This window comes from Rattus rattus, chromosome 16 (genome assembly GCF_011064425.1).
Source record: "Rattus rattus isolate New Zealand chromosome 16, Rrattus_CSIRO_v1, whole genome shotgun sequence".
Classification (NCBI taxonomy): domain Eukaryota; kingdom Metazoa; phylum Chordata; class Mammalia; order Rodentia; family Muridae; genus Rattus; species Rattus rattus.
In genome coordinates this window covers 14,643,479-14,664,872 of record NC_046169.1, presented here as the reverse complement: position 1 = coordinate 14,664,872, position 21,394 = coordinate 14,643,479, and the positions used below count along the sequence as shown (strand labels likewise).

The following is a 21,394-nucleotide window of genomic DNA, read 5'->3' as shown; positions in this document are numbered from 1 at the left end:
AGAGCACTCTGATTTTGGGGCTGGCTGGTAGCTGCTGGGGGAGCCTGCCAGAGATCAGTCACTTCTCCTGGAGGTAGGGATGAGGAGAGTTTCTGGCCCCATGTGGTCCCTGCACCTGCTTTGTCCACTCGGAAGTATGGTTTATGTGCAAGATAGGACAATTTAGATGATGGCTGTGAACAGTACTGGTGAGTACAGACCATGGAGAGAGCAGGGGAGATGCTGGTGAGTTCAAAGGGAGGGGCACGGGAGCTGCTGAGCACTGGGATCCCCTCATTGTGCTCAGAAAGGGTAGAGCTGAAAACCTGTTTGTCTGTAGTCCCCAAAAGAATGCAAACGTGATGGGGACTAGAGGTCTACATACTTGTGCCGTCAAGAATGAGTTCTTCAGCTAAGCTACCACAGCCTTTCCTCAAAGTCTCCCTCAGACCAGCACACGCCACACCCACACCGTGCACACAGCAACAGGCCACATGCAAGAAGGTGGAGAAGAGTCAGCCCCATGCAGGGACTGGGTGGTGCAAAACCAGTGCTTTTGATGCGTTCCCTACAGGCTCACTTTGTCCAGTTCCTCTGAAGTCCTTCCCATCTCTGGACTAAGAGAGGAAAGACAGGCTCAGGGGGTGGGACATGGATGCCCTAAGGGTCTCGATAGGGGACAGACCACAATTGTGCTGTTTCTGACTCTGATACCAGCCCGGCTCGTGGTCCAAACGTGGTTGCTGGAAGAGCTGTGCAAGGGGAGGTTGTTGAGTGAGAGGACACTGTCCTTGAGAACAGTCTGACCTACAGAAAGAGATGTGTGTGTGGGGCTGTGTGTGGCCTGGGTGGAAAAGGGGAAGGTGGGAGGGAGGGGACAAGGAGTGGAAAGGGACGTGGATCATCTGCCACCACATCATCGTCTCCTCCCCAAGTCTGTGGGAAGAGGAAGGGCCAAGATGGGCACACCTGAGCCACACCAAACCCATTTCTTACTGCTCACGAGGCGCTGGATGCACACTGCAGCTGGACAGGGAGCCACTGCCTCTCCCATATACTGGGAGATCTCCCCTTTCTGTCTGGGTCTACCCCCGCTCATCTATTCGATTCCCATCCTCTGGGTCAGTGAGCACACTGGCAGTGGATCCACCCCTCATGGATCAGAGCCAGGGGAACAAATGGGAACTCCATGTGAGGGCCCCAGACATGGTGGGCAGGTGGTGCTGGATGCACTCTGGGCCCTTTCTATGGATTGGATCTCCACAGCTACAGTGGACATCATGGACACACTCAGGTAGCCTGGTAGGCTCCAGTGTACTCTGAAGTAGCCGTCAACCTGTATAGCTTGTTGGGTTCCAGGAGAACACAGGAAGGGGGTTCTCCCAACACTCTCCCCTCCACAATCCTGCAGGCATACTATGTGTCAAGCTGCTTGCACTTGTTTTCCCTTGCTGGGTCCCTACTCTGGGCCTTGGTATTCTGTGCAGCCCCTCTCCTTGGCCAACAGCTAAGAGCAAACTGAGAACAGGAGTGAATCAGGGGAATCCAATGGTTTTATTAAAAAAGACACAGTAAAGGCTCATGGTGAGTGTTGATGTGAAGTGATTTCTTCCCAGTGAGCAGAATGTCAAAGTGAAGAAATTCAATGAAGCACAGGAATATGGGAAGAACTATGACTCTCTTAAGATAGAATCCTCATTTAATCTGTGACACACATGGATGGATGAACAAGATTCCCACTGTCTCTACCTACTATCCCTCAAAACCCCATCCACGGGAACAAGCTAGGCTGAATTAGCAGGGAATGAAGCCCCTGTTGAGCTTGACTCTAGTCTAGCATGGTGAAGAGACATGAGAACAGTGCAATAAGTAGAAGACCTCTGATGCTCTCTGGTTCCCTGGGAGGGGTCAGGGTGAGGTCCACCAGCCTCACAGACTACAGTGAAATGCTACTTCTCATCATTTTTCCACTGACCCAGTGAGACAGGGGTGGCTTGAGCCATGAGTGGTTCTCACTTCTGGCACCAAGTGTCTGTCACACATATTGTATGCTATGGCCCATTCTGGGAACAGTGCCATGTTCATAGTTTGACTGGGGAGTTACACTTGTCAAACAGTAATGCAGGTGTCCTACAGCGAACTCACAGATGACAGAAACTATCCTTAAAGGTTGCTTTACCATGATTTTCATTACACATACAAACCATGAAAGCAGGGCATTAAGATCCTTCTGAATTTTTGGTTTTTAAGTAGGAATTGTCAGAAAAGTTACCACAGGAATAACTGTCTTCTGGAAGAAAAGTGTTCATAGTGACATAGTTTTATTGACCCTGCAATGTCTGCTTTTCTTGTGATTTTGAAGCAGAATTCACCTAGGGTTGGATTGTTGACCCACTAATAGGGAACGTGAGCTGGACTAGAACATCATGAGACAGATTAGTTTTGCCCTACTGATTATATGCATTTTGCCATGTGAATCCTGCTCAGTATGAGAGGAACAATATGTTCAGACATTTGGAGTGTATACTCCACTGAGAAGACAATGGAGCAAGACCACCACTTGTAGAATTATGACTTAAGGCCCCTAAGTTGAAATTCCACCCAGGCAGCGCTGTAAAATGGAGCCAAAGACCCTCAGTTAGCCCTGGATAGCCAGGTCTGGTCTATACCTGCTGGAGGTGCCATCGCATTCCCACAAGTTGGTGGGTCCCTGTTGTGTGCGGGCACAGGTGTCCAGTGTGGAAAGACACTCATCCTCTGAAACATCGTGTGCTAGAAACGAGAAAGACCTTTCATCCATCATGCTAATGCATGTTTGTGTAGAATCTGGAGCTAAACCATTCCAAGATGACCTGCTTCTGTGACGGGGATTCATATATAGCAGAACAGTTCACTTACTGTGTCTCTTGAAAGTCATCCCTCAACACAAGGTTTCTTTGCCTCAGACATCTCAATGTTCACAGTTGATAGGTGGCATTTGATGCTTTTCAAACCTGACCTGGGGGCCACGCTGTCATTGTCTTGCCTCACCAGGTATGAAAATGGGGACAGAGTCTCTCTCTCTCTCTCTCTCTCTCTCTCTCTCTCTCTCTCTCTCTCTCTCTCCTCCTCCTCCTCCTCCCCCATATCCTAATGATGGCTTCTCCAATTCTTCCTCCTGGGGGTTGATTGATGGCCCACTGTTTTCTGTCACTAGTCCCACCTCCTTCCCCTGTCATTCTTCTCCTAACTGAGGAAGTTGGAAGTGGCAGGGGGATTACATAATGTGGTCCTTGGTATATTTATCATGTGCATGAGTCTACCACATGACATTCCTATGATACCCAGGCATGTCCTCTGAGAGAGTGGTGGTGGAAGGACAGAGGGGGAGGGGATCTAGGCCTCTCCTCCATGTCAGCACATGACCTGTGAACTGAGCTCACATTTTCTCTCTCTCCCAAACAGTAGAGTTTCTTATCCCTTCTGGCCTGGGAATAACTCAAGATATTGGGGACAGAGGGCCAGTTCCAGTCCTGGAGGGCTTTGGTTCTCATGGTTCAGGTGTGCTCATATGACTGAATCATTCTTCCACCCCAGATAAACCATGTGTCTGATCTTGACTTTATTTTTATATTCAGTGAGGTCATCTCATTGCCTGCTTTTTCTTTTCTTTTCTTTTTCTAAGAGGGAGATCAACCGCCCCAGTCCTGACAAAGCCTCAGGAAGAACTGGAGGTACTCGCCCTGGCCGTGTGCCTTATCCAGTAAGCTGGTCCCAACTCCTGCTCCCAGCTGTCGCTATGGAGATGGCCTTGCTTCTCCTCCTCTTTGGGGGCTTCTGGGCCCAGGTGGTGAGCCAAGAAAATCTGCAGAATATGCCGATGTTGCCATTTACTCTGCATAGCATGTCCCCAAGTACCTCTGAAGCCTTGAGTACCAACTCATCAATCGCTATGTTGCCAGGGAGAGTGGACCCAAAGGAGAGTATCAGCCCCTGGAGGCAGACCCCAGTCCCAGCTTCCTCGACCCCCTTGGGAACTCCAGAATTGTTTTCTTTTGAGACACCAGCTGGTACCAGCAGGAGCACCCCAGTACCTGAGCCTATAACCTCTCAGGACATTTACACCAAGAATTATCAATACTGGTTCAAAAATTATCAGATGTAGTTAGTGACTCTCCTGTCACCATAACTAATCCTGTGACAAACAGAACTGTGGCATCTACCTCTTTAGAAACCTTTAAAGGGACCAGTGCACCTCCCGTGACTGTGACAACAAGCTCTACCATGGCCAGTGGACCCTCTGTGGCTAGAACTGTAAGCTCCAAGACCAGTGGCCCTCCAGTCACTATGGCTATTGGTGGCACCCCAGGCTCTGGTACAAAAATATCCAGGTCTACCCCAAATCCCATAACCACCATGTCACCACACCAAGGATTAAGTGGCATGTGGCTGCTCCCCATGGTCATTGCCTTGGTGGTGGTTTTGGCCCTCATTATGGTACTGCGGCTGTGGCACCAGAGGCAGAAGGCAAAGGACCCTGAGCAGAGGTGGAATACTAAATAGGATGATGGATGCCTGGGCTGGGCCAGCCGGGTTCCTGATGAAGAGGCCACAACCGGATCAGGAACAGGGAGCAACAAGTGCTCTGGAGCACTGAAGTCTGACGGCTGTGGGCGGCGGCCCAACCTCTCCACTTTCTTCAGCAGATGGAAGTCTAGCCAGGGCTCCTTAGAAGAGCTGAAACCTGGGAAGGATCCAAACCTGAAGGGGGAGAAAGAGCCTCTGGTAGGCAGTGAGGACAAAGCTGTGGAAATCCCAACTTCTGACAAGCCACAAGTCAAAGATGGGGCTGCACCTCAATCCCAATTAGTAGCTGTATTCACCTAGTCTGCTCCTTAACCCCAAATCTGTTGTCAGCTGCCTCACACTCTGCATTTGTGAATATTTGTGGACCAGATCCATTTGTTCATTCATTATTCAGCCGTTCATCCCCCCCCAAACCCTGCTGTTTTCCACCTCCCCTTCCTCCGTGCTCCCTTTGAATCTCCACAAGGATAAGCTTAGTTGACCCCCATTTTCCAAGGATCCCCCTTGGAATGCTGGGATCTGACCAGAAGAATGAAAACTCCAGAGGAGGGCACTATGACATATACACACCCCCACCCCACCCTCAGCAGGGGCCCCCTGAGGACTGCTTCTCAACTACCATTTTCTTTGGGGACAGCTTAGAGCCTGGATGTAGCCATCCAGTTTGCCTTGGGTGAACTGTGACCTGTGACTTTTCCCAGAGCACTCTGATTTTGGGCTGGCTGGTAGCTGCTGGGGGAGCCTGCCAGAGATCAGTCACTTCTCCTGGAGGTAGGGATGAGGAGAGTTTCTGGCTCCATGTGGTCCCTGCACCTGCTTTGTCCACTCGGAAGTATGGTTTATGTGCAAGATAGGACAATTTAGATGATGGCTGTGAACAGTACTGGTGAGTACAGACCATGGAGAGAGCAGGGGAGATGCTGGTGAGTTCAAAGGGAGGGGCACGGGAGCTGCTGAGCACTAGGATCCCCTCATTGTGCTCAGAAAGGGTACAGCTGAAAACCTAAGTTTGTCTGTAGTCCCCAAAAGAATGCAAACGTGATGGGGACTAGAGGTCTACATACTTGTGCCATCAAGAATGAGATCTTCAGCTAAGCTACCACAGCCTTTCCTCAAAGTCTCCCTCAGACCAGCACACGCCACACCCACACCTTGCACACACCAACAGGCCACATGCAAGAAGGTGGAGAAGAGTCAGCCCCATGCAGGGACTGGGTGGTGCAAAACCAGTGCTTTTGATGCGTTCCCTACAGGCTCACTTTGTCCAGTTCCTCTGAAGTCCTTCCCATCTCTGGACTAAGAGAAGGAAAGACAGGCTCAGGGGGTGGGACATGGATGCCCTAAGGGTCTCAAGAGGGGACAGACCTCAATTGTGCTGTTTCTGATTCTGATAACAGCCCGGCTCATGGTCCAAAGGTGGTTGCTGTAAGAGCTGTCCAAGGGGGAAGTTGTTGAGTGAGAGGACACTGTCCTTGAGAACAGTCTGACCTACAAAAAGAGATGTGTGTGGGGCTGTGTGTGGCCTGGGTGGAAAATAACAGGGGCTAAGGTGGGAAATGTTCCTTAGGGACAAGTTGTTGTTGGAAAACAAATGGGGCTTAGGGATCAAGAGGTCTGCCACCACGAAACAGGAAATGTAAAACATGGAACAGTTTGAACTCCATCAGTTATGAAACCATAGTAAGTGACTTGTGTTTGTGACATTGTGGCCTTGTCTTCAGAAATGTATAATGACCTCAGAAATGTCTGAGGCTGACATGGGGTAGGGAAGTAAATGATCTGTAAATACATGTGTGTTATTGCATTTGTGATAGAAGCTACATCCTGAATGTTTAGTGTGGTCCTTCTAAAGGGGAATTTAAGTGTGATTTTTCACCTAACTTGTCTGTGTTTTACACAATAAATGTCTTTACTTTAAAAGAAAAGAAAAGAGGGAGATCAACCAGTTGGCTAGTTGTCATCTCTATTCCTTTCTATCTCTACAATTGGTATTCCAGAATCACTTACAGCTTGATTCATGGTGGACCAGTTGTCCTTTTTATTAAAATCAAAATTCATTTTGAGACAAGACTATTCACTAATGTCAAATGAAGATTAAGTAGTAAAGTTCAACTGGTTTTAATATTTAATGATTACTTATTAACAAACATAAAAGGAGATTGACAAGTAAACTTTCTTTTTTTTCTTCTTTTTTTAATTATAAAAATATAATGATATTGACCAGTTGGCTGCCTTTATTTTCCTTTTTAACTAAGGAGAGAAGGTCAAAGATTTGACTGTTTTTTTGGTAGCTTCTGACTCTTAAGGTCTAGGTAGAATATTAAGGCCTAGATGGCACATTAGGGCTTAAAGACCATATTTAAACCAAAATGGAATGTTAAGACCTAGGGCAAATGCTAAGGCCTAGGTAATATTTGTCAAGGCATACTTAACTTTTACCTAGCTAAGTGGTTATTTTGAGCTGTTACTAATATTATAAGGACATTTCCCCCTACATTCTTTCTGCTGTTACTAGGAAACATTCTCATGCCCAAGTTGTTTTCATATTCTGTTAGGCTCTGTGCCCTTTGAAACTAATCACTGTAGAAGTCATTCAAACTGACTTGTTTTATAGTTACCCACAATAAAGTTTGGCTCAGACTGATCACCTAGCAACGTTCCTTGTACCCTTGTATAAATTTTATACATTTATTTGCTTTTATAAGCTGCCATGGGATGAACCCCAACGTAACAGAGATATCTGCACAGATATAAACAGCTCTGTGGAATAAAATGTCCAGTTTTGAGTAGGGTTCATGTAGAGAGTAAGATCTCAATACCTCCCTGAGAATGGACACCGTACATAGCAAAAAGTGACCTGTATATTTCTAACTGACATCCTGGTGAGCAAGTTGAGACATGAATGTTAAACAAGGCAAGTTCCCTGCCACAACTGAATATCCCAACTGAAGGGATCAGGATAATTGTATAACACAGACATGTTCTTAAGAAAATCCCCTATAGCTAAATCCAGATGGGTGGAATAACTTGGTACAGATGTTTGATGATTTCAGGCATAAAATCCCTGTAGGATCTTAACTTGGAGGCACAGTTCAGCTTTGGAACCTGATTTATGGACCTGATTGGTAAGTTCTGAGACATGCACATCCCTGGACTCCAACACTGGTCAACATGCCTGACAACCTGATTATATTGTGTAGTGTGTATGCAGGGGGGATTACCTGCCTGCCTGCTGGCCTGCCTGACTAGTTTCCTACCTGTGTCTGTGCCTGTCTATGGGTGTCTCTTTCTGTCTGTGAACCCTGAGCATGTCTCATGCATTCAGAAGCAACCATGTTGCCTGACCTGTGGTTGGTGGGACTAGAACCCATGAAAGACAGAAACATAACAGAAGCAGAAACACATTGGTCATTAATCTTCTGTCATCCTTTTTAGTGTTCCAGTTATGTCTGAGAAGCCTCTTAGTCACATGAATCAAAAACAACAATGGGGAAAACCATACATGTTGCTAATAGTTTTTCCATTTTACCTTATATACTTGATTATCTCAAAGGTATATAGATTAAAAATTTCCAAGAGATACTGAGAAATAAACAAGGAACTATCATATCCAACAATAGCTAAAGTTGTAACAAACAACATTAAAAAAGCAAATTGGAATTGTAAGTTTATAGAGTCCTTGATCCATGGCCACTTCCATTACTTTTAGAAGATAAGGTCAGAATCCCTAACATTTGTATCTCTATCTTCATTGAAATACTTGCTGGTGTAGCAAAGCATTCTGGTTCTCCACCCTCCAATCTTCTATAGAATCTACTGCTGCAGCTATCCTCGAGATATCCCTTATAGTCAAAGATGCATGGAAAAAGGAGAGAGGAGAAGAGATAACTTGAGAGAGTCAGTGGCAGACTTGAAGGACCAGCATTGCCTCCTGATCTCTCTCATTAATGATACATCAGCAGGTTCACCTTCAGAACCCTTGTTATGATTTTTATTTCCTCTAAATAAACCCTCATCGCAGTTTTCCATAAGGGCTGTGGGCAGACATTTTGTGTGTGTGTGTGTGTGTGTGTGTGTGTGTGTGTGTGTTGGTTTATTCCAAGTTAGTTATATTTAAGTTTCTATTCATCTGTTCTCTTTCTTTTATCTTTCTTTAAAGATAGAATCAATGACCCAATCTGCCCTTGAGTTGTCTATGTAGAACAGGCAAGCTGTAATCTCTGAGCCTTGCTCCAGGACAACCAGAACTGCATCATTATCATTACCATCACCATCATCATTTTACATTTATGTCTTTCCAAAAAATAATATAGCAAAATGGAGGTAGTCTGACCATCAGATAAAATTAAATTATCAAAAATCAAAGTGTGGTGTCTTCTAATATAGATGAAAATTGCTAACTTTCAAAAAGCCCAACCAGACCCAACCAACATGCCTTATTTCTAGGTGATAAGAACTGGAGTTACTGAGTTTTTGCTGTAAAGAGTTCACCAAAGCAGGCAGGGACACACCTGAGCTCTGAGAACATGCTACATCAGGAAGGTGGTAGCAGAAAAAAAGAGAGAGTGGCTAAATGAATCAATAATGTTGAAGATGGATGTGTGGATTATTATCAAGAAAGATAGGGGTTGGGGATTTAGCTCAGTGGTAGAGCGCTTGCCTAGCAAACGCAAGGCCCTGGGTTTGGTCCCCAGCTCCGAAAAAAAGAAAAAAAAAAAAGAAAGAAAGATATTTACTTTGGAGGTGGTTAAAAATAGAGGGTATACCTACATTGGAAGATCACAAAGTAAAACCAGTCAAGCCTCTCTCCCTCTCTTTTCTTTCCATCCTTATCCTACCTCACAATGAAGGAGGAGGAGAATAACAATTATAATAATTTTAAAATAATTTTGATAGACTCACTCACAGCAGCACTCAGGAAGAATTACTGAGAGCAACTGTAACCATGTATCTGAATGGCTGAGAGAAAGGGAGGTAGAAAGATTCAGAGGCCTTGTTGGCTAACATATAAAATTAAATCAAATTAAAGAGAGAGCTAAAAGTCAAATAAAGTGAAAGACACATAAGCATAGAGTTTCCTCGAAATGATGAAAGGGCCAACTTTAGAAATCAACATGGAAAGAGCTCTGCATCCATAACACTTAAACTATTCTGCCAAATTTTCTGCTTATTTTCAGCTCCAGAGTGCTTGGGTTACCAAGTATATGCAGTACAGAGTATGGAGGCCAAAGCTTGGGACACTCTAGGACAGGACTCTCCCTTATCCACAAGCACCCAGCATTAGCTTCTCTTGTGTTTTTGTTTTATCCCAAGTTAATATTTATACTTATTTTTTCTAATCATTTATTTAGTTGGGACAGGAGTCTCTCTGCATATCCCTGGAAATCACATTCTAAATCAGACCTGCCTCTAATTCACAGCATTCCACTTGCCTCTGTATGCTTCCTGAGTAATGGGATTAAAGGCCTGTATGGCCACCCCTGTTTTCCTTATTTCTTTAATGAGTGGAATTTTTCCCTGTTTGTTTTTATTTTTCTCTTACATTATTTTGTGCTTAGTTCAAATTAAAATTGTGTGTATGTGTGTGAATTTGAGAGAGAGAGAGACAGAGAGAGAGAGAGAGAGAGAGAGAGAGAGAGAGAGTGTAAGATTTTCATCTTCCTATCTCTGTCACCATGGAATGTTCTGTGTTTGTATATTTGTTTCTAATGACTACTTCTGTCACTTGATTTTGCATCAACTTTCTCAAGATGAGATCAAGCATGTGGATAGCAGTCATCTTGGTAGCTGACCTCAACAAGTTGGAAGCAGCCATAAGGTCTACAATTCTAGGTCATTTTTGTTTCTCTATGTACTAGCCTATCCAGGACCACAACTTAATTAAACCGAGTTTGTATATGCAGAATTGTGAGAAGGCATCAAAAACTAGCCAGAACCTTCATAATATCCTCAGCCATGCATGTTCTCCTTTGGGTTTGGCTTATTTTTTAATACCAGATGAATAGATCATTTTAACTTTTAATTGTTATTTATAATTCAAATACATAATAAAAGATAAATATAGTTAAATATCTTCTAACTGATTCTGAATGCTAAGCAGTCTTAGCAACTTTGTTAGAAAAAATAGATAAAAATAAATATGACTGAAAATATAATTAATTGTCATGGAACTCCAAGAACTTTTGTAGGTAGTCCTAGTTTCAGATATCTGTTGCTCCAAACTAAGTCAGTCTAAACAGTAACCTTCAAGAGAGCCAGGAATGTATGGAGAGACTCTGTCTTGAAAACATTAAACAAGTAAATAAGTTAGCAGTTAGTTCAATCAATCAACAAATAAACAGAAGTCAATCAGCATGGTTCCCACATTTAGTTACATTAAATGCAGGTAGGTATCTGTGATTTAGAGGATAGCTTGTTATAGGTACTGGATCCCGGCACGATGTATAGTGATCCAAACTCAAAAAACCAAAAAAACCTAAATAGATGCATAAGTAAAAACAGTAAAATAAAGAACAATAAATGTGAATATATTTGATTTGAGATAAATCAAATAAATAAAGAACCAAGGGATGACAATGCTTGGGATCTGACTCATGGCCTAGAGTAAATGGATCTCTGCCTGGCCTCCATTCTTTCAGTATACCTAAATTAGGTGTACTGGCCCATGCCTGTAATCTCAGAACTCAGGGGCTGAAAAGAGGATGAATGAACACACACACACACACACACACACACACACGCACACACACACACACACACACGCACGCACCACAGACATGTGCACTGGAGATTACAAACATACACTCAATGGATATGTGCTCTACCATACAGATCCCAGTGTCTTTAATGCACTTTACCCTGACAAGTACACACCCACTTGTTCTGTATTGTTTTGAGAAAGGGTAGGGTGGCCCAGCGCTTCTACAACAACAGACACAAGAAAAAAATAAGTAATGATCCCATGGGCAATAGGTAGTACGTGGGAACACAGATACACACACACACACACACACACACACACACACACACACACACAACATAGACACGTGATTTGAAAATTTTCCCTCACACAAATATAAGACATAAGCTATACTGTAGATAATACAGGGTTTCTTTTTTTTCTTCCATTTTTATTAAATTGGGTATTTCCTGTTTACATTTCAAATGTTATTCCCTTTCCTGGTTTCCTGTCCAACAGCCCCCTAACCCTTCCCCCTCTCTTCTATATGGGTGTTCCCCTACCCATCCACCCTCATCCCCCCTGAACAATCCCTTACACTGGGGGGTCCATCCTTGGTAGGACCAAGGGCTTCCCCTTTCACTGGTGCCCCAACAAGGTTATTCTCTGCTACATATGAAGTTGGAGCCCAGGATCAGTCCATGTATAGTCTTTGGGTAGTGGATTAGTTCCTGGAAGCTCTGGTTGGTTGGCATTGTTGTTCTTATAGGTCACAAGCCCCTTCAGCTCCTTCAGACCTTTCTCTAATTCCTGCAGTGGGGGTCCCGTTCTCAGTTCAGTGGTTTGCTGCTGGCATTCGCCTCTGTATTTGACATATTCTGGCTGTGTCTCTCAGATCTATCTTCAGTTCCTGTCAGCATGCACTTCTTAGCTTCATCCATCTTATCTAGTTTTGGTCGCAGTATATATAAGGGCCACATGTGGGGCAGGCTCTGAATGGCTGTTCCTATAGTCTCTGCTCCAAACTTTGCCTCTCTATCCCCTCCTATGGATATTTTTGTTCCCCTTTAAAAGAAGGAGTGAAGCATCTGCATTTTGGTCATTCTTGAGTTTCATGTGTTCTGTGCATCTTGGTTAATTCGAGCATTTGGGCTAATATTTATTTACAATGAGTTTATATCATGTATGTTTTTCAGTGATTGGATTACCTCACTCAGGATGATATTTTCTAGTTCCATCCATTTGCCTATGAATTTCATGAAATCATTGTTTTTGATAGCTGAGTAATATTCCATTGTGTAGATGTACCACATTTTCTGTATCCATTCCTCTGTTGAAGGGCATCTGGGTTCTTTCCTGCTTCTGGCTATTATGAATAAGGCTGCTATGAACATAGTGGAGCACGTGTCTTTGTTGTATGTTGGAGCATCTGTTGGGTATATGCCGAGGAGAGGTATAGCTGGGTCGTCAGGTAGTGCAATGTCCAGTTTTATGAGGAACCTTCAGACTGACTTCCAGAGAGGTTGTACCAGTTTGCAATCCCAACAATGGAGGAGTGTTCCTCTTTCTCCACATCCTCGCCAGCATCTGCTGCCACCCGAGCTTTTGATCTTAGCCATTCTGCCTGGTGTGAGGTTTCCAGGGTTGTTTTGATTTGCATTTCCCTGATGACTAAGGATGTTGAACATTTCTTTAGGTGTTTCTCAGCCATTTGGCATTCCTCAGCTGTGAATTCTTTGTTTAGCTCTGAACCCCATTTTTTAATAGGGTTATTTGTCTCCCTGCGGTCTAACTTTTTGAGTTCTTTGTATATTTTGGATATAAGGCCTCTATCCGTTGTAGGATTGGTAAAGATCTTTTCCCAAACTGTTGACTGCCGTTTTGTCCTAACAACAGTGTCCTTTGCCTTACAGAAACTTTGCAGTTTTATGAGATCCCATTTGTCGATTCTTGATCTTAGAGCATAAGCCATTGGTGTTTTGTTCAGGAAATTTTTTCCAGTGCCCATGTATTCGAGACTCTTCTCCACTTTTTCTTCTATTAGTTTGAGTATATCTGGTTTGATGTGGAGGTCCTTGATCCACTTGGACATAAGCATTGTACAGGGCAATATGAATGGATCGATCTGTGTTGTTCTACACGATGATATCCAGTTGAACCAGTACCATTTGTTGAAAATGCTTTTTTCCATGGGATGGTTTTGGCTCTTTTGTCAAAAATCAAGTGACCATCGGTGTGTGGGTTCATTTCTGAATCTTCAATTCTATTCCACTTGTCTATCTGCCTGTCTCTGTACCAGTTTTTGTCACTATTGCTCTGTAATACTGCTTGAGGTCAGGGATGGTGATTCCCCCACAAGTCCTTTTATCCTTGAGGATAGTTTTAGCTATCCTGGGTTTTTTTTTATTCTAAATGAATTTGCAGGTTGGGGATTTAGCTCATTGGTAGAGCACTTGCCTAGCAAGCGCAAGGTCCTGGGTTCGATCCCCAGCTCCGAAAAAAAAAAAAAAGAAAAGAAAAAAAAATGAATTTGCAAATTATTTTTTTCTATCTCTATGAAGAATTGGGTTGAAATTTTCATGGGGATTGCATTGACTCTGTAAATTCTTTTTGCAAAATGGCCATTTTTACTATATAATCCTGCCAATCCATGAGCATAGGAGACCTTTCTATCTTCTGAGGTCTTCAATTTCTTTCTTCAGAGACATGGAGTTCTTATCATACAGATCTTTCACTTGCTTGGTTAAAGTCATGCCGAGATATATTATATTATTTGGGACTATTATGAAAGGTGTCATTCCCTAATTTCTTTCTCGGCCTATTTATCTTTTGTGTAGAGGAAGGCTACTGATTTGTTTGAGTTAATTTTATACCCAGCCACTTTGCTGAAGGTGTTTATCAGGCTTAGTAGTTCTCTGGTGGAACTTTTGGGGACACTTAAATATACTATCATAATACCTGCAAATAGTGATATTTTGACTTCTTCCTTTACAATTTCTATCCCTTTGACGTCCTTTCGTTGTCTGATTGCTCTGGCTAGGACTTTGAGAACTATATTGAATAGGTAGGGAGAGAGTGGGCAGCCTTGTCTAGTCCCTGATTTTAGTGGGATTGCTTTAAGTTTCTCTCCATTTAGTTTGATGTTAGCTACTGGTTTGCTGTATATGGTTTTTACTATGTTTAGGTATGGGCCTTGAATTCCTGATCTTTCTAGGAATTTTATCATGAAGGGGTGTTGAATTTTGTCAAATGTTTTCTCAGCATCTAATGAAATGATCATGTGGTTTTTATCTTTGAGTTTGTTTATATAGTAGATTACGTTGATGGTTTTCCATATGTTGAACCATCCCTGCATACCTGGGATGAAGCCTACTTGATCACAATGGATGATCCTTTTGATGTGCTCTTGGATTCGGTTTGCAAGAATTTTATTCAGTATTTTTGCCTCAATATTCATAAGGTAAATTGGTCTGAAGTTCTCTTTCTTTGTTGAGTCTTTGTGTCATTTAGGTGTAAGAGCTTCATAGAAGGAATTTGGTAGCGCTCTGTCTGTTTCAATTTTGTGGAATAGTTTGGACAATATTGGTATGAGGTCTTCTTTGAAGATCTGTTAGAACTCTTCACTAAACCCATCTGGTCCTGGGCTTTTTTTGGTTGGGAAACTTTTAATGACTGCTTCTACTTCTTTAGGAGTTATGGGGTTGTGTAAATAGTTTATCTGTTCCCGATTTAACTTTTACACCTGGTATTTGTCTAGAAAAGTGTCCATTTCCTCCTAATTTTTGAGTTTTGTTGAATATAAGCTTTTGTAGTAGGATCTGATGATTTTTTTTAATTTCCTCTGATTCTGTTCTTACGTCTCCATTTCCATTTCTGATTTTGTTAATTTGGACACACTCTCTGTGTCCTCTGGTTAGTCTGGCTAAGGGTTTACATATCTTGTTGATTTTGTCAAAGAACCAACTTTTGGTTCTGTTGATTCTTTGCATAGTCCATTCTGTTTCTACTTTGTTGATTTCAGCTCTGAGTTTGATTATTTCCTGCCTTCTACTCCTCTTGGGTGTATATGCTTCTTTTTGTTCCAGAGCTTTTAGGTGTGCTGCCAAGCTACAAGTGTATGCTCTCTTCTGTTTCTTTCTGCAGGCACTCAGAGCTATGAGTTTTCCTCTTAGCACTGCTTTCATTGTGTCCCATAAGTTTGGGTATGTTGTACCTTCATTTTCATTAAATTCTAAGAACTCTTTAATTTCTTTCTTTATTTCTTCCTTGATCAGGTTATCATTGAACAGAGCATTGTTCAACTTCCATGTATATGTGGGCATTCTGTCATTATTGTTGTTATTGAAGACCAGCCTTAGCTCATGGTGATCTGATAGGATGCATGGGATTATTTCTATCTTCCTGTATCTGTTGAGGCCTGTTTTGTGACTGGTTATATGGTCAATTTTGGAGGAGGTACCAGGAGGTGGTGAGAAGAAGGTATATCCTTTTGTTTTAGGATAGAATGTTCTATAAATATCTTTTAAGTCCATTTGGTTCCTAACTTCTGATAGTTTCTCTATGTCTCTGTTTAATTTCTGTTTCCATGATCTGTCCATTGATGAGAGTGGGGTGTTGAAATCTCCTACTATTATTTTGTGTTTGATGTTTTCTATGGTGTCTTCTGCTCCTGAGGTTCTCTCTTCTATCTCTTGTATCCCATTGGTGATGCTCACATCTATGACTCCTGATCTCTTCCCTAGGTTTTCTCTCTCCAGGGTTGTCTCCCTTTGGGCTTTCTTTATTGTTTCTATTTCCATTTTAAACTTTTTGATTGTTTTGTTCATGTCCTTTTCCTGTTTGGTTGTTTTTTCCAATTCTTTAAGGGATTTTTGTGTTTCCTCTTTAAGGGCTTCTACTTGTTTACTTGTGTTGTCTTGTAATTCCTTAAAGGAGTTATTTATGACCTTCTTAAAGTCCTACATCATCATGATAAAATGTGATTTTAAATCTAGATCTTGCTTTTCTGGTGTGTTTAGTTATCCAGTGTTTGCTTTGGTAGGAGAACTAATGATGCCAGGTAGTCTTGGTTTCTGTTTCCTGGGTTCCTGTGCTTGCCTCTCGCCACCAGGTTGTCTCTGGTGTTAGCTTGTCTTGCTGCTTCTAATGGTGGCTTAACTTTCCATTGGTCCTGTGTGCCAGCACTCCTATAGACCTCTTTCCCTGTTTTCTTTCAGCCAGTTATGGGAACAGAGTGTTCTGCTCTCAGATGTGTACTTGGTCCTGGTGGCTGGTTTTCAGTTCTCTGTGAGGGCAGCAACCAGAAGGTTCCTGCCCCCACTGTTCCTAGGTCCCTGTGCACAGGGGCCACAGATGGCACTAGGCATTTTCCTTTTGAGTTGGGAATGTGAGCAGAGAATATTCTCCTCTTGATTCTCAGGGGTGTCTGCACCTCTGAGGGTCTAGCTCTCCCCCCCCCCCCCACGGGATTTGGGTGCAGGGACTGTTTGACCAGTTCTGTTCAGATCTGGGCACAGATCTGGACCACGGGGCTCCTGCAGCTGACTGCTCCCTATATTCCTGTGTCCAGAGGCACAATGCAGTTTCCTCTTGGGCCACTGAATGTGGGCAAAGGTGGGCAGAAGTGGCAGTCTGTCCTGCCCTGCCACCTCAGGATTGCTTGCACTTCTGGGTGATCAGTTCTCTCTCCCACGGGATTTGGGAGCAGGGAGCTGTGGGCTAGGATCAGCGAGGTTCAGGTCACAGCCAGAAACCAGAAGTGCCCCAATCCAGTGTCTCTAATGCTCCTTTCTCTAACACATACACAATCACTTGATTTCTGTGGTTTAAGAAGAGAGGTGTGGCCCAGTGCCCACAGAACCCCAGATGCAAGAAATAAGTAAATAAGAATCTTGAGGGTGTTAGTTAAGCTATGGGGACACACACACACACACACACACACACACACACACACACACACACAAAGCAGTGGGCATGATGAACAGGAAAAAGAAAAACAGAAACAGAACAGAAGAAGAAATAAAAAAAAGAAAAAGAAAGAATCAGAGGGAGAGGGGAAGAGGGGGAGAGGGGGAGAGGGGGAGGGAAAGAAAGACACAAATAATTGTCTGCATTTTACAGGTCAAGAATTAGAAAAAAATTAAACAAACCAAACACAGACCAACTAGACAGCAAATAACAGAACTCACAGCTTCTGATACCAATTCTTTAGGGTTCAGTCTCCGTCTTAGGAAACCTGACCTAAGGTTCAACTTGAGTTAACTAACAGACCTTGACCTAGCATCAATTCCCAGATTACTTCCATGCAGAAGTCAAGCCAGAGTTTAACCCCAGTTTTCAAGTTACTGTCCAACCAACCTACACCTCCAGATTATAAGTCTTCCACGTTATTTTACTTTGTAACAACCTCCAATCAAGAAGAAAACTTAATTTAACTTTATCAGTTAGTTCCCAGCACCAGTCAATTATGTTAAAGGCCATATGGCCACACAATCAAATATGTACCAGGCCAGCATATCCCTTCCCTCTATAAATACTTTCCTGAAACTGTGTTTGGGGTTCCACCTTCTTATTCAGCTGTGTCAGGGCTGGCAGGGAGCCCAGGCTTGATTTATAATAAGCAGACCCTAATATAATTGCATTTGAATAGGCTCCTTGGTGGTCTTTTGGGGTTCAACGATGCTTCCTGGCACAATATAATTTTTTGAGTTGGCTGAGAACACCAAGACATCCAGGACTCTAGACCCAGTGATACTGATCAGTAAGGAATTCTGGTCTGTGTCTGTCTACGTGCCTGTGGAGTGCTGCAAAAATTCTGTTTTTATAATTCTGTAATTCTGTTCTGAAAAGAGACCTAAAAATACTTTATGTTCATATGCAGGCTAAGGTGAGTGCACTTTGGGTTCATGACCACTCAGAGGCCAGAAGACACAGGCCCTGGTCTATGTCTCAGTTGGGATGGGTGTGGGAATAGAGAACCACAGGAACTAATTGTTCTGGTTATGTTTCTTTCTCTCTTGATAAAATGGAGAGGATATTTTTTCTTATGTGTGAGCACCATCTTTTGGTTGCTTCTCATACATGATATAGATGTTTTTTGGGATTAATTATTTGTGCTTGTGCTTCATGCTATAGTATGAAATTGACTTTGAGGGACATGGGACATGCACCTTCCACCACATTAGAATTGGTTCTCAGTCATTTTAAGAATGTTAAATCTAGGGGACAGAATTGCTCAGTCTTTATGAGGAAAGTTAAACTAGCCACATTTTTGCAGGTCAGAATCACCCACTTTAAACACTGACTGACTGACCCCCAAAGGGATCCTTTGACTTGGGATTTGTCAAAGTAATTGAGAAAGTTATTTTCAAGCACAAATTTGGCCACCTGTGCCAGATAACTTACGTGATAGTCTGAAAAGATCTCCTAGAAGATTCTCCCTCTTGGCTTAAACTTTTTCTCCTCAGACAACAGGCAGAAGTTTTTGCCTTGGCTTGTAAAAAGCCCAAGGATATGAAGGAAAGGCTCCTGACATGCCCTCTCACCCACAGGATGCCAAGGGGTGGGAGAGGGGGGATGGAGGGAGTGACTCCATTCCAGCTTACTTTTGTACTTTCCCTGTGTCCACTGCTGGATCACTTGCCAACCCCTGGGGGAGGCGGGGGTGATGGCATCAGGAGGAATGAATAGCAAGCATAGACTCCACAGGACCACTGGCATGGCTGGACATGAGCTATCAGGTTGAATTCTCAGGGCAATCTGTCCTGAACCCACCCACTTATGTCTTAACATTTTCACATCTTCTTGAACTCACTTTCCCAAGTTCTTTTCAACTTCCCCTTACTGCTTATTGACGATTGGTCTCTTTGTGGTATTTAGCGTTAGATGGCGTTTATCACCGACTTTGAGCTGCATTCTCTTGGAAGACCCAGGCCCAGTGTGCACGGGGCCTCTACTAGTCTTACACCCTCTACAGGCTCACCTCAATTAGAAGGATCAGGGCTCTCTGCAAGATCGGTGCCAGGGAGCGTCTCTTCTTGATCCCCTAATATCACCTGTTGGAGATATGTCCCTGGCCTATTCTTTGTTCACTGACAGTTGCTGATGAATCCTGGATAGTTTCATTTCCTCCACTAATTAAGATACTTAAATTCGGCATGTTGCTACATCTGATTCTAGGTTGTGATTCCAAAAGGGCCCACCAAGAGTGCATCAGGGAACATGGTGAGATGGTGACAGCAATCCAGGACCACAAGCTGGCTACCTTTTGGCAGGGCTGTGCCAAGTATTGTATTTGAGAGTGATTTATTTTCCTCAATTATCTGCCTAGCAGATCCAGGCTGCAGGGCTTGGAATGCACAGAGCAAGGTGACAGGTTCAAGGGACACAGTCTTAACTGATCCACATTGGTGGACGGAGAGCCACGAGTCTCACATGCTGTACAGGAGCAGACAATTCCTGGGTGGGGAAGGCAGAGAAATCTGTGAGACCAGCCCATGACTCTCAGGCCAAAGGCATAGCTGCCTCGCAGGCTTGGCCAACATCAGCGGAAGCAAAACGTCAAGGTGTGGGGACCTGCAGATGAAGAGATGAACAGAAGAGAATTTGGCAGTATGTTTTGACCTCAAAGTGCCCCCAAAGCATGGAGGTGACCACCACACTTCTTCACTGCCAGCCACACACTGATGACTAGTGATGACCTCCCCTCACATGCAGTAGTATCTTTTTCTGCTCTTATGTGCTGAAACAAGATTGCTAGGTACCTAAATAAGGCAGAGTGGAAACCCTAGATCAGAAGCAGGTTGAAGTGGGGGGAATGACCAATCCATTGCACCAATCCTCGTGACAGCAGCTCTGGACTCTTTAATCTGAAGCCCAGGTAGAGGCGCTGAGAAAGTCAGTAGTGCACTCCCACCACTACCAACAAAGGCATGCACGCCACCTCTGTGTGCAAAGAGGAAAACCTAGAAGAGAAAGGGGCAGGCAATCCACCACCAAGAACTGGAGTTGCAGGCAGTGGTGGTCATGACAAAGATGAAATGAGAGTATTGGGACACAGGAGAGGACATAGCCCTAAACAAACATCAGCTGCCTGACACATCATGTGTCACCAGAAAGGGAGGACCAACATGGTCCCACAAAAGGACTGGGCTTCCTTTCCCATTGCACACATGACAGCCTAAGCACATCTTCCAGAGGGGGAAAAAAGTGAACATAGGACATATGGTGGCAGGCCCAGTGGAGGGCCTTCACCTATCTTTCTCTCACATGCATGATGCTTCCACAGGTACACTTACAGAAACCTTGCTGCAATGTTTGCTTCTCATGATAGTCAAGGTTTACCCTCTTCTCGCTGCTCCAATGGGGCTATGAGCCAACAACAGGGGGGCAATCAAAAGTGCCTCACAAAACCTTACAATAAGTGGTAGCAGAGGCAGTGTGTACAAAGGGCAGGGACATAATGAACATAAGCATATGACCTGCACTTATTGGGAATTCCTCCTTCCTGGGTAATAATTGCAGTCCATGAGGCCTGTCATAAGTGGGGTTCAAAGGTTATGGGTGGCACATGCTGAGCCATTAGTGTAGCCCTAATTATCTAAAGCCACCAAAGGCTTGTTTTTGCTCAATCTTGGGTGAGCTTCTTGTTCCCCTAAGAAGTTGGGTATAGCATACCACTTTTATGTTTATTTAGCTGCAAGATTTTCCTTCATTATGAGAATTAAACAGATAAATCCCTCCGCCAACTTAGAGTGGCCCTACATGACCACCAGAATCACGAAAGACCTATCAATCTGTCAATCCTATCCATGTCCAGACCAGATGTGTTGAGTCAAATTACAGGATCCACTCCTAGTGGTGCCTGTACTGACTGATTTGCATATCAACTTGACACAAGCTGGAGGCATTACAGAGAAAGGAGCCTCCCTTGAGGAAATGCCTCCGTGAGATCCAGCTGTAAGGCGTTTTCTCTATTAGTGATGGAGTGTTGGAGGGCCCATTGTGGGTGGTGTCATCCCTGGGCTGGTATTCTTGGGTTCTCTAAGAAAGCAAGCTGAGCAAGCCAGAGGAAGTAAGCCAGTAAGCAGCATTCCCCCATGATTTATGCATCCATTCCTGCCTCCAAGTTCCTACCCTGTGTGAATCCCTGTCCTGCTTCCTTTGGTGATG

The 21,394-nt window shown here is 43.7% G+C and overlaps 1 pseudogene; it reads left to right on the top strand.

The window, feature by feature from the left end:
* Positions 1-101: 101 nt before the first annotated feature.
* Positions 102-4,913, top strand: LOC116885680 (annotated as a pseudogene).
* Positions 4,914-21,394: the final 16,481 nt, after the last annotated feature.